This window comes from Diprion similis, chromosome 2 (assembly GCF_021155765.1).
Source record: "Diprion similis isolate iyDipSimi1 chromosome 2, iyDipSimi1.1, whole genome shotgun sequence".
Lineage (NCBI taxonomy): Eukaryota > Metazoa > Arthropoda > Insecta > Hymenoptera > Diprionidae > Diprion > Diprion similis.
The window spans coordinates 13,243,651-13,257,441 of record NC_060106.1 but is presented as its reverse complement, the minus strand read 5'-3'; the positions used below and the strand labels follow the sequence as shown (position 1 = coordinate 13,257,441).

At 44.0% G+C, this 13,791-nt stretch overlaps 1 protein-coding gene across 4 annotated transcripts in view; it reads left to right on the top strand.

Moving 5' to 3' along the window:
* The window catches only part of LOC124415893 (Ig-like and fibronectin type-III domain-containing protein 1), a 156,412-nt gene that overhangs the window by 118,713 nt on the left and 23,908 nt on the right, over window positions 1-13,791 (top strand). The gene's annotated exons all lie outside the window — the stretch shown is intronic.

Sequence of the window (13,791 nt, the reverse complement as noted above, 5' to 3'; positions counted from 1 at the left end):
AAGTTGCACATCCGCGAGTTCGAGGATAACATCGATGGTAAAAATTTAAAAATCGAGTTATAAAAGAAGAGGCAAACGGGAATCGATGAGGAAGAAGGAGAATCATCACTGAACCCCGTACAGAGTAACCAAGAAGCAGCAAAAGTTGCAGAGATAAAAATGGCGAGTTGAAAGTGGCTTGTGGAAAATGGAGGGCGAAAAGCGAAGAGTGAAACGAGCTGGTGTTAAAGGTGAAGAGAGAAAAATTGAGCGGGAATGGGGGAAAGACAAAGAGAACGAAGCGCCGGATGATGTGGAAAAGAAAGAAAGTATAAACGTCGGAAAAAGAATTGAGAGCCTCGGACGTTGCTTATTCTGGCAACAAAGGCCTCGCCGGAAAAAGAAGGCCTCAGGGCTTCCGGCGCTCTTCTCTCCGTTCCCCAGGTGTCCGAATTACCGCTATTTCTTTAGCAGAATTCTCCATTTAACAAAGTCGTAATAATGCAGTTACCAAAGCAAACGTTAATTTTCCAGGCATTCCGCCCACTTGCTCGCCCGGCGTCTACCTCTTCTCCATGTTGAAAATTTCCCAACTAAGTTTCGGCCTTTTCCTCCTCCGAGTATTATCACCGCTCGATCTTGTTGTACATTGATGTCGCCCCTCAAGAACTCCGCTTACACTTTCTTTCATGGCCGAGATAAGTCTGATTTAAAAAACCAACCCCGGGACGGAGAAGCTTGTTAACCGCGACTAAACAAGAGCCGAGATAAGCGAAAATTCAACTAAGATACGTATCTCTGCTGCCTACCGTTTTATCGTTTGAAGGAGAAAACCTACGGAACAAACACCGTTTCCAGCTCCAGTGTCACTTTTCCACAATTTGTCAAAAGTTTCCGCGCCGCCCTGCGGTTCATGTGAGAAGATGTCAAATTTGGGATGAAAATCATCCGTTAACAAGTCTGCAGATGGGCGGAAAAACATCGGCTCAATCTGCTTGAATATGAAGTGACACTTACGTTGCTCGTCTATTCATGTTAAAGTAGCAACTGTATTGCGCAAAAGGTGTGAGAGGCGAAGCTCCTTTAGAAGATTTTATTTGGCTTCTAATCCAACGAACCTTGAGACGTGATTACAATCGTTGGTGTAACGTACACGTGCATATATCGTGCCACAACCGTAGGTATAAGACATGATATCGGAATTGCAGGATGCTGCGTTAACAGTTTTCTGCACATAAGTATAGGACTTAGACTTCATTCCACTGTCACTGAAGCTCGTGAAGTGAAACAAAGACGATCAAAAACGTCGCTCTCATTGGTTCCCATCCGCTTTCTCCGTGTGCAGTTTCTACTCGTTCGGGTAGTAAAGATTGCGAAAGTTATGGTCTTATTTCAGCTATTCGTTACGAGCAGCGAACTACATTTCCGGTTAACTTGGTTCGCTATACTTCTAGTTTTTATTCCCTGCGTTTTCTATTCTTCTTCTTCTTTGTCTTGCAGTATTTAACTGCAACTTTTTCTCCTCGTCTTTGCTTCGCCGCCCGTTTTCGTTAACCTTCCGTTTTCGTTCTTTTTCCTTTCGCTCCGCGGCTCTCTTAATTGCGACAAACATTGAACAACCGAACGTTAAGCGCTCGACACTAAGATGATAGAGCCTTGGAATTTAATTACCGGGCCATTTTAACTCGGTAGATACCTACAGCCGAGGCAGCTGAGGCGCAATTACATCCTCAAGAGAGGAGAGGAGAGGAGAGGTGAGGTGAGGGGGAAGATATCGGTGTCAAATCGCGTTCAACTGCCGGAAAAGGATCCTCGCCGACGTGACGCGCGGGACAAATTATCAATTCGGCCTTCGGAATCCAATTTCAAACAGATTGGACGCCGCTTCCGCCGCCGTATGTGGGACCTAAAACTTCTCTGTGATCCTAGTTTAACTGACCATGAAAGGCAAGGTAAAGCCGGATATAACTTGCAGAGGTTCGCTCTACTGCCACCTTTATTACGTACTGTATATGTGGAATGTGGATGCAAACACACACACACACACACACACACACACACACCCGCAAACCCATCCGCTGAACCTCGCGGCCTTCCGCTCACCGCTGACGTACATCGCGTTGGTACTTAGGTAATATTTCGTGGATGAATGTGGTTACCGTCCATACGAAGTACGTGTTGTATACCGGCAGTTACCACCTTTTGCACAGGCTTGAGTACCGAGTGGGTGGGGGGTGTGGGAGGGGAGTTCGGATGCCTCATAAAGCTTGAGCATTAAAGGCGCTTTCCTCGCTTTATGCCTTTGTTGCTACATTTTATTTTCACTACGTTTCACCCGAAGCTTGAGTTCCAAGTCTCTCTGGGGGAATTCTGAGGGTAAACAGAGGATCAAAGAACCGAATATCTCGCGAGATAATTAAATCTTGAGCGACCGAATAAAGTGAATACCGCTTGCAATGCCTGCTTGGCTGCCATTCGTTGGATAAACGCCTTCAGGCTCGAAAATTATATTTATGATGTACGAAGGTATTCGTATAGCTAATATCGCTAAATGGCTAGCATCGTGCTTTATCCGCTTGGGACGAACAGTAGCATTGTGTTGAAAATAATCAACGTCGGTCGAGTCGTGCGGTGAAAGCGGAAGTCGAAAGTTTTCGAGTTCCCTATTCAACGAATATCAGGATGATTGAGTGAAATTTGATGCAAAAGTTTTTTCACCCCACCCCGTGTAGCACGTCAAACAGTTCATAAATCAGGCGCGTTTATTTGAAGCTTGTTCGATTTAACCATCCACCGAGAAATAGGCAAATTCTGTTTTTCAGGTCGTTAGTACAGGCTTTTAAGGCGGGCAGTTAGTTCCGGTAAATAGTAGCCTATAAAAATTCCAAGACGCTGACTTAGAAATAATTAAGGGGAATTACCATTACCATAGATCAGTTTTACCGTCAAATAAGACCCGGGAAGAATTTTAGCCGGCGCGTTCCGCCTCGAGTAGGTACTTTTGATACATCTCGTCCGGGCTACAATTTGGCGCCGGCTCCCCAAGGGGCAAAGGTTCTGAAATTTAATTTAAATCGAAGGGATTTAATACTCTGCGCTGGCTTGCGAAGCAAAAAGAGGGTTACGATATGCGGCAAGGGTTGCCCGAGGTTCTTCCGCTTTTTATTATTCTCCTTCTTCTCCCAAGCGGTAGGTGAAAGAAACACTTGCAAACGAACGAGCAAATCGTAATTACCTTTAATTAGAAAATCAATCTCCCTCATTTGATTGTATATACTGTGGAAAATGTATACTCGCTTATATACACGAGATTCTTTATTCGAAACTTACCTGTAAAGTTACAGAAGTATAATCAGACGTTTTAATTTCATTTGTAAAGTAAAATTTATCTTCAATTTTAACTTTTCTACCGTACTTTGTCTAGTAATGAGCCGAGAAACGAAAGTTCGTGGCAATATTGACTTTGCGTCCTGAACTGATGAGAGAATTTTTCTTCTTTTGCAAGAATTCATGAACATATTATCTCTTACTACTCTCGGTCGCGTTACCTTCTACCCTTGAAACTCGTTCTACCATCATCTCGGTAACACAGACCTGCGAAATATAACTTTTAACATCCCCTTAAAATGAAAAACCTTTTTGTTAGGTATTTAGGTATGTCAAATTAAGATGTAGCGCTAGTTTTTTTCTTTACAGCACATCGAGATTCATTTTTATGCAAGATATGCATATTTTGTTAGAAACTTTCAATAATATTCCAACTTTCAATCTGATGCAATGATCACACTTACGCATGGATAAAAAATTTTGAAGGTACTTAACAACCTCGCAATATTTCGATGAGTAAGTTGAAATTTATCAGATTCATTGGAATTTGATTAAGCAAGGACTTACCTGTGAGAATAGATATTGATACAACATGATTGTGCAGTATTCAATGACACATTCTCTCTACTTTCTAAGTGGCAGAAGGAAAGGGGGGGGGGGGGGGGGGTGACAGTAAACTCGCCCGCGGGAATAATCTTGAACTTTATTCCCTTGTTACATAACGTACTATTTTTTGAGAAAATTTACGTTACATAATTTTTCAAAATTTTGGTCCATACACTCGTACCTATAATATCCACCGAGATTATGATTCAGTTTTGTCAGGGGAAAATCGTCGTAGGCCTGTGTAATTAATGACTCGTCGAGCATCGGCGGGACGACTATTCTGCACGCTGCACCCTCGACAGTTGATGGGAATGCAGACGCAGTGCCTATAACACTATCATCCCAGGGCAGGGTACGTACTTTGGCCATAGCGAACAGGTGACATGTAATGGACGTTGACTTGAAGAGATTACGCGCATAAATCTCCGCTGCAACACTGAGCACACTGGTGAAACCTCGGCATCCTCTTCGCCCGGACTACGCAGAGGACAGGAGAGGCATGGCACACGCCCTCGGCCCACCTGGGAGTGTTTACCACGCTGGTACCTACGTTGAGGTGCTAGGTGTAGGTGCCTAGTAAAATACACGCGAACGCGACGTTGCCTATGTCCCGGCCATAAACTATTCTCTGGCTCCTTTGTTCTTGCCGCGTTATACCTTGTATAATACATGCAGCACGATATTGTCTATGCATACATGCCCCATGCCCTGAACCACGTGCTGAACAACGTGCCGTGACTGCGTCGAGTGCAAGGTGGTGATGACCATGATTACGCGGATGTTGCAGGAAAAATTTCAATAGTGTGGTTGTTGTACACGTGGTACGGATGTATTTGTGCTGGAAATTTTAATCGCCCGGGGTACGAGTGTGTCTTTTTTATCTTCGTACACGGGTTTTTCTCTCTCTCTCTCTCTCTCTCTTTCTCTTTCGTTCTGTCTCCATTTTTTTCTTCTTTTATTTCACCATATCTGGTCTTACCTGTGCACAATGTGCTGTTATGTGTACAAGGGAACAGGTGAATTTACTTGATAAAATAACATACGATCCGAGAACTAAGGTCGTCCATAAGCTATACCTAACTTCTCCTGACCTCACCCGCACGCTTTGGCAGACTGGCCATAAAACGTTGATATTCCCTGCGTACCGCAAACATAAAACATGCGCATTTTTTTTTCTCTCTCTCTTTTGTCGTCCTCTTTTTTTCTTTTACCGTTTTGTGGTCTCGTGAATTCGCAGGCTTAAGGAATCAGACGCTGTAACTCGACTATATACAGATTCTCGTAATCACGTATTCTCTCACACGTGCGCGCGTTTTATCAACTATTATTCGAGTCATAGACACTACTGGTAAGAGCGAAGTGTGAAATGTGAAATATCAGAGTAATCAAACTCGTATTTTTTTTTAATTAAACAAAACGGCCCTTTTTTACCTTTGCTAACAAGCCTGAAAATAGATTTTTCAATAACTCACTAATTTCGCATACCACAGTCGTCAACTGCCAACTGAGGCTGTCACTGGAAAGTGCGATTATCCACTCCGCAGAAATTGTGTCAACATGTTACTGGGAACAAAAAAGGGATCTGCCCTATCTGCAAGACTATTTTAATGAGAAATCGTATACGCAGAGTAAAGAACGTTGACAACGCTGTGAAATATCTGAAAAGACTCATCGATGCATTTGAGACAGACTTGAGCACCAGTCGTGTGTCCTTTAAACCAACTGGTAAGTTGAGAATAGAGCATGCATCACGTGGGTGAGTGTAAAGGTTGATCAATCTATTTCGAAAGTTCTTCGATCGCCAAAAACCGCTGCGGAAGCTTACAGCGGCGACTATCATGCAGCTAGAGGAAGTCGTTCAGGTAAAAAGTTGACTTTCCGATACGAAAACATAGTAAGGAACGCGTTTCTCTATTCATAAAGCAGTAAGCGCAGTATGAGTAAAATTATTGCTTACAAACAAGCGTGAAATATTCCCTGTTTGTACCTGTCGCTGTACGAAGAAGAAAGCACTCGCATCGATTGCATTGCACTGCAGTTGCGGTTGCATAAGTGTGCTGGATTTCCGAAGAATACTTTCCATTCTTCCATCTTCTCCTTCTCCTTCTTCTTCTCGACCGCTTTGGCATCACCATTTCGCGTGGGTACCGAACAGAACGAAGCGATAAAGAGAATAGAACGAAGTATACGGACGGAGTAACAAAGAGAATCACTTTTTACGACTCCCCTTACACACGTATAGACCTCGAGTTATCCGACTAACCCCTTCCAGCACGCCAGCAGGATCTCTCGCCAGTCGACCTGTGCGATATAAAGAAAATCCCCACCAACGTAAATTCCTTCCAATTAAAGGTGCCAATCGGATGGGCACCGTCAAACGTCTGATTGCATTCTTTCTTTCGTTCTTTGTTTTTTTTTTTTTATAAATTAAGTCGTCGGAGTGACGGCACCGCCCTTCCTTCGTCAACGTCTAACCCCGTCGGAGAGATTTGGCCTCTCTCACCGACAGCAACGACGACTCGCGAGAGCCTTCGAGGTGCGAGAATGAGTCACGACACGACGGGTCACAGACGTCATTAATCTTGCTTAAGTATTTCTGCAGTTCATCGAGTCTATTTACTTCGTTAGTCTGTCAAACTGTCCAACAGACAAAATGTTAGGTGATTTCTGAGGCGGCTAGGTCTTAATCCGGACTCAGAACGGACGCGTTAATCCCACCCGCACCGGTGAGGATATCTTAATCAGAAGTTTTCCGCGAGTCTCGAGTCAACCGCGTCTGCACAGCTCGCGCCGTCTTGACATTAGCTTATAAATATACTGCACACCGTGAGGGTTGAAAACTTATCTCGTCTTCGTCGGTGTTTCCTACATTTTTTCCCTTACAGTTTGCTCATTCAAACTTGAAAATTGCTGCAGCTATAAGCGTTAAGCTGCAGCCACACGAGACAACCTGCCTCTCCGCGCATATATGTATACTTGAGTCTGTAAATATTCCCCGGCGCACATAAATCCGAGGGTGAAAACCAGGATCGCTCCCAGGACTCTATACCCTGGATATTTCATTTTTTACCTTCAACGTTTTCCTAGCTTGTATAGCGTGTATTTGTTCCCGCACGCGTTTGATCTCATCTTGGAACTTGGATCCTACGGTATTCCTGGGGCTCTTTTGCCACCACCAGGATATAATATCCCCACGACGTCTAGCCATTTTCCTCTCTGAGTAAAAGCTGAACGCGCGTATTCATATTACACCGCGACGATTCACCGGAGGGTTTATGTACAAGGTACCTGTACAAGGAACGTGCTGACAGACGTCGTCCGCCTCTACGAAGCTGCTTTGTGTACCTCTTCTTGAGTCTTGGCAAAATTGGTACGCGGGTACGTCTCGATGGAAAATGCGTTGGGTAGCTGCTCCATCGATGCAAGGAGTGGCTGACTATACCATCGGAACTTGGATTATTCATCGTATGAAATGAATACGAGTTTTCAAAAATGTCGAGAATCCTTAATAAGAGTCCGACTTCACCGTGGTCACCACAGAATCCGAGGTTTTTGAGCATATTTATATATGCATACAATACCCGCCGAATAATCAGTGAGCACATTGCAAAGTGTAGGCGGAGCTCTTATCGTGTCTGGAATTATCCAGGAAATAACGTCGGAAATAGAAGACAAGAAAGTTCAGGGTAGACCATCTCAAACTTGAAATTCCCGGCACTGCATAATTCTCTCGTAAATTTAATCGTGTAGAATATAAATTATCTCCCTAGCATATTACGGCAAAACTCTCTACCGCCGCCCGCCGGAGAGACCGAGGAGATATATATCTGTTATACGTATATATAGGTATACAGATATAATGTACAAGTACAGAATGAAAGTGGACCCGCCTTGTAGTTGCAAATTTGCAATTAAATACTTTTTCTCAAATACGGTGTGGAGGTAACCCTTACTTCTTGTTTATTTTCTTACTCTTATTCTGCCGCTGCGTTCTTCTCCTTTATAACATCCTCTTTTTCGTGAAATTGCCCTGAGTCTATTCATTCGGGTCTGTACTTTTCATGCTGCAGCAGAGAAAACGGAGAAAAAAAGAAAAACAGAAAAAACATGGTAGAGAGTCGAATGTGGACGGAAACGGAGATTTCTCGATAAATCGACTACCGAATGTTTGAAAGGTTAATTCTAAGAAATTGTAAGAAGAAAAAGCTTATGTAGAGTGAATAAAGCAGCACTTAGGATTAGGTAAAAGCCTGCCTTTCATGACTTTCCACGAATATCTCAAATCTTGGTAAATATGTATCGATCCTTTATGGAACCATACACGGGGAGGTCAAAAGAGCAGAATTCACTTGAACTTGCAGGAAAATAGGGACACATCAGGTTTTTTGATAAAACATACTTCGTAAAGTGTAGAACTTATTCTAGGAACAGTGAAAACCACTGTGTGCAGAGCGAAATCTGCTAAATTTATAGTACAAAATCTAGTTAATCTGGGTATTTTTTTTTTTTTTTTTTACCAGAAACCCTGACGTGTCCCTCTTTTTTGCAGTTTGAGCTAGATCTACTCTTTTTCTTCTCTCCGTGTAGCATCCACTTCAAATATTGTACGGTTGATGCAATAGGCGTAGCATATAATCTCGCGTTCCTCGCAATTGGGTGAAAAATCAAGAACCTCCACGAGGCTTAAGCCAGCAAAACATTATTTCCGGCAGAATTAAAACTAACAGTATTATCTCGAAAGTAATTAGATGAAAATTTATTCACGAGCATGCATCGTATACGCCGGTACGTCAGGGTCGCGATATCGCTCAGCGAGACCCAAAAAGCCCGAGAGAGCCCGGGTCAAATGTGAGGATTTGGTTCGGATGAAGAAGAAGGATCGAAAATCAAATCGATTGAAACCTGGATCGAGACAGCCTCGAGAACCGAGGGATTAGGGTCGAAGATCAAGCCGATGCGAGGTACAACGCGACGTGGTTGGATCGGTATAAAGGGAAAGAAACGGAGTGGATTGGTCGCGGCTGAGGAGAAGATAGAGCGAATCGAAGGGAGGCGACGAGGGTCGGGCACGATGGGAATCGAACTTGAGGAACGGCGACAAGGTGGAGGATGATGATAGTTGAGGAGGAGGAGGAGGAGGAGGAGGAGGAGGAAGAGACGACGACGACGACAAAGAAAGAGGAGCGAAGGAAGAAGGAGAGAGTCTTTCCTTCCACCGCAAGCTGCCCTGTCCGAAGCCGAGTGATTGGAAGACCGGACCGGAGCCTGGACTATTGCCAGGACAGTAGCAGCCGCGAGATTATGGCGGAGTCATCAACAAGGATCACGCCGAAACGTCGGCTTCGCCGGAAGGAACGTGCCGCGGGATTCGAGGGCGAAGTGCACTGCAACACAGTGTGAAACCAGCCAAATCAGAGGGAATGGATTCGAAAAAGAGCGAGCCGTTTTAGCCGAGAGGTAAGAAGAGCCAACCCGCGTCGACGAGTTATCCTCATTGTCGAGGGACGTCCCAGCGGGCTGGATCAAATAAAAGAGACAACTCACCGCCGAGTCACCGAAAACCCAACTCTCGCATTCGAGAGCGGTATACCTCTGAGGTAAGGATGTTCCTCAACGAGGAAAAATGTCCTTTGCGTTCACCGTGGCGCGAGGTAAACGGTTCCGCTCGGCTATTATTCCCGTTCAATTTGTAGATACACGCGTGTTCAACAAGGTGTAATAACGATTTCTTGCACAGCGTGTAGGTATGATATTTTACGACGTCAACGGCGGACAAGATTGGTTAACCCCGTTTACGACTAAACTGTGAAAAGCTGAAGGAAAAACAAAAAATTTAATCACATTGCCCTCATAGGTGTTCGCCTATTACGCGCAACGTGTAATAGGCACTTTATTAACGGGCGAGTTACACCCTCACCGCAAGCGGTGGACTCTCTGAGGAGATGACGAGCCGCAGTTTATAAACCGAGTAGGTACGCGAGCAAGTAAGGTGGTAGGTAGGTAGGTAGGTACGTACATGTAACGCCGTAGCTCATATAATCCAATGGAATCGTCCGTGCTCTGGAACTCGTCTTGCACGCGTAGTTATTCGCAAACAAGCCAATTCCGTTGAACAATAATTGGAATCAGTACCGAGTGCATATTGTGAGTGAATATATTATTCGTTAATTTATTGCGAATGTGGCGTAATTTATGGCCTGACGGTGACTTCAGTATATACATATACATAAACACGTAGGTACGTGTTTACGCATATACCGCTTATACATACTGATGCACAGTTTTGCGCGGCGAAGCACACATATGCTGCTAAGAAACTTTCTTAATTAAGCCGGGCATTAATCCGTTATTGACGTAATACCGCGCTGACGTGCCCATGAGCTCGTTTTCTTGCTAACGAAAACACTTCACGTTTCGCCAATGTAGCGAAGCACACCAAGCAATGTTTGTAGACTTTATCGCTAGGGGAAAAATTACTGTGACATACAATGAAATTGAAGATTGTTACAACGTACTTTTACATTATAAGTCTGCATTTGTAACGAATATTTTGACGTTTTTTTATCGACGTGAACTAACAACGTTGAGGAGTTTCTGCACGAAACTTCTGTCCTATTCGAATTTCATTCCGGGTTTACTATGACATTTTTTTTTTTTTTCTTGTCTCATTTACGGAACCGTAAAACGTGAATTATTTCTTAATATAATGGGAACAAATTGTCAGAGAAGGTGCCGTGTCGTCCTGTTTGAACACCCTGTATATAGTATATATCAGCGTGTCTAGCCCCGGAAGGCATGCTGAATGAGTTAAATTGTTTAACTACCCTGGATGAGCGGTGGATCCTGTTGGAAATAGAAAAGTTTGCCACGAGCAGGAGAACTTGCTGACAATGAATAATTACTGTTGGGTATATAATTTCTAACTGTTACAAAGATTTAATTAATGGGTCCCGGCGTTAATCGCCGATGCAGGCTAAAAATTCAATGGTGCGATAATTATCACGATAGCAGCAGCAATTCATGGTTGCCTCAACCGTGATCCAGAGATGAAGCTTACATTTCATGATGCGGAAGTTGGGTGATACGAAAAAGTTGGCATTATATTCACCGATATTTGAAACCTTATAAGTATCGTCTAATCTCCGCTTATCTCCGGTGAAAAGAAGCCTCCAAGCGTTTCCGATGAATTTGTCGACGTATAACTGTATATAATATATACCTATATACACCTACTTCGCGTCGTCGTTGGTGACCTTTCGAATAACCCATTGCAGACGAAATAATGTCCGCTGGAAGGTTTCTCGATTCAGACGAAAGTAATGAAACCTTCAATTCGATTCACGTCAGAGGGATCTAGTGGTGCAAGTGTGCTTTGGTTAAAAGTGATGAAGAAACGCCGAAAAACGGAAAGGAGAAGGCAATAAGAGGAAAAAAAAGAAACATCCACCGTACTACCCAATTTCGTCTGCACTCTCCTACGATTTAACCGAGCAGAATGAAACTTCCTTTCTCGGCTTAGAAAAGGTATTTTCTATGTGTCGGCAGACCGTATACGAAAACGAAAACGAAAAGGGAAGAGGCGACAAAAAAAAACAAAAAAAAAACAACAATGTAGAAACGAATATATATACGCGTATAACAAACTTGCCAAACAACGGAGGAAAAACAAGATACGAAAAAAACGGTAACATACAGGTTACATGTGAAAGCAGGCATTCGGATAATTAAACGCGAGTAACAAAACCGCTAGTTACCGGCTGGGCTTTCAACGATACGCACACTTTTTCTCTGTGTGTCTGAGCTAAATAGTGTATTCAGTAGGCGCTCATGCAGCATGGGCGTGTTACATACATAGGCACTACAGCGCCTAGGGACACGCATTTGTTCGATGAAAACATTTTCACCAACATCGAATACTCTAGGTAGGCGTGCTGCACACCGGAGTATAAAATTAATTTTCATTGATAAATATAATAATCTGATGAATTGAAAATTTGCTTTAACAGCGCCTGGTTCTCGTCTGTATATCATATTTTGCCTACACAGCGAGGAAAATAACGAGGGCGAACTAAAAGCCGTGTAATAACGCTGCACTCCGAAGGCCTCTCTCGGCTCCAACGGAATCGATGACGGATGGACGTCGCATCGCTTCGCCCTGCGTCTCGGGGTGTTGACCATTACGTTTATTAGGTAAGGAGACAGCTAGGCCGTGATTCATGGTCCGTAGTTATGCGGCGTGTGCTGCGGTTATCTCGGCATGGCACTTGGGGGACCCTCGACGGAAACATCGAGCCGTATCGGGGTCTTCCGGCCACTCGAATTGCGAAACCGGGGCTTCCAGCCTCGTCGAAATCAATGGGATACCCGATTAACCGAAGCTCGGCTGCTTCTGCATATTTACATGCAAATTTATACCGCGGCCTGCGCCAACGTTCACGGCAATCAACTTCTACGCTTATACCTAGTATACCTGGGTAGGTATAACGTGAAACCAGCCACAGTAGTCGGAGTCAACGCCTGACGCGGCACGCGCAGTGGTAGGATCGACGATCTAAGCGGTCAAACCGGAGTCGGAAGTTGTGAACGTCTCTCGACGATGCGCGGCGAGATGCGATAGGAGCGTTGAAACTAAATCGTGGTGAAACAAGGGCTCGAATATTCTCACCGAAGCTTATTTAGTAATTAAATAAATTACTGGAAATAAACGCGTTAGAGGGGAAATTTGGGCTTTACAATTTCAACTCTGGATCAAAGGAACCTTCACTTCAATTAAAAATAATTCGATCATCTTTGGTTGGTTGGAGTTTTTATACCTTTATATTTTTTCGTATTCTTCCTTTGAAACTGCACCGTTTTACCACATTGTGGAGAAACGTTCTTTTTACTCTTTCGTTGCAACGTGACACGACGTCGTAGGCCGAATACCATATTTATTTCGACTAACATTATGCATACTGTCTACCTACCAGTAGTTGCGCTTTGAACTCTGCACCCTGCACTCTACATTCGAAAATACACCCGTACTCGTGTACGTGCATAAATTTGCGTATATATGGAGATGCAAAGAACTCTCGCAGTATTTTCAAATCTGCATTGGTTTGGCACTGACTGCTAAACCTTATTCACGGTATACCTAGTCAGTCAACATTGTCACGACCCAGAGGTAAAAAACGTTGCCTTTGCCTCACCGAAATTTACTCGCTCACCCCCTCGTATTTACACGGAGAGTTCTGTCCGTCGTTCGTAATAAAAATATCGCAATAAAAAAGCCTTTCTCGTCAGACCAGCGATCGCTCGTTGGTATAAATAGAGCATTCCTCTGCCGAATCTAGGCCGTATCAACCCTCCGGGTATCTTCTCTCAACGAGCGCAACCCATTAGTTTGCTCATGGAGTGGTCAGGAATGTGTTTTGATAACTACGCCCGCTCGCTATCAGCTTGCAAGAGTTTCTAGAGCTCGAATTACGCGGCGGAGAAGGTCTGCGCTCGAAAATTGGTTTAACACTAGCGCTTCAACTTGAATGGGTTGCAAGTTTATTTTTCAGTATCAAATTCAGCTACCTATAGTCTCCGGGTAGTTGCGAAATAATTTGAAGAAGAACCGGCTGCCTACGGTGATCGTTTTAACCTCCTGTAGCAGACTTGTTTTGACATTTTACCAAGGAGACAAGGTCTCTAATTATTATGCAGCCTGCGGGTTGAGGGGAAAGCCCAGGCCTCAGCAAACTACCACGCGGATGTAGCCTTGCGAAACTCGGCTCAGAGAGCACGCCCCTAATTGCCTTGCACAAGAACTTGCTAACCCCATTGCACATGTGAGAACATTTAAGGAAGGAAGGAAGGAAGGGTGGAAGGGTGGAAGAAAACGAGTTGTATGCA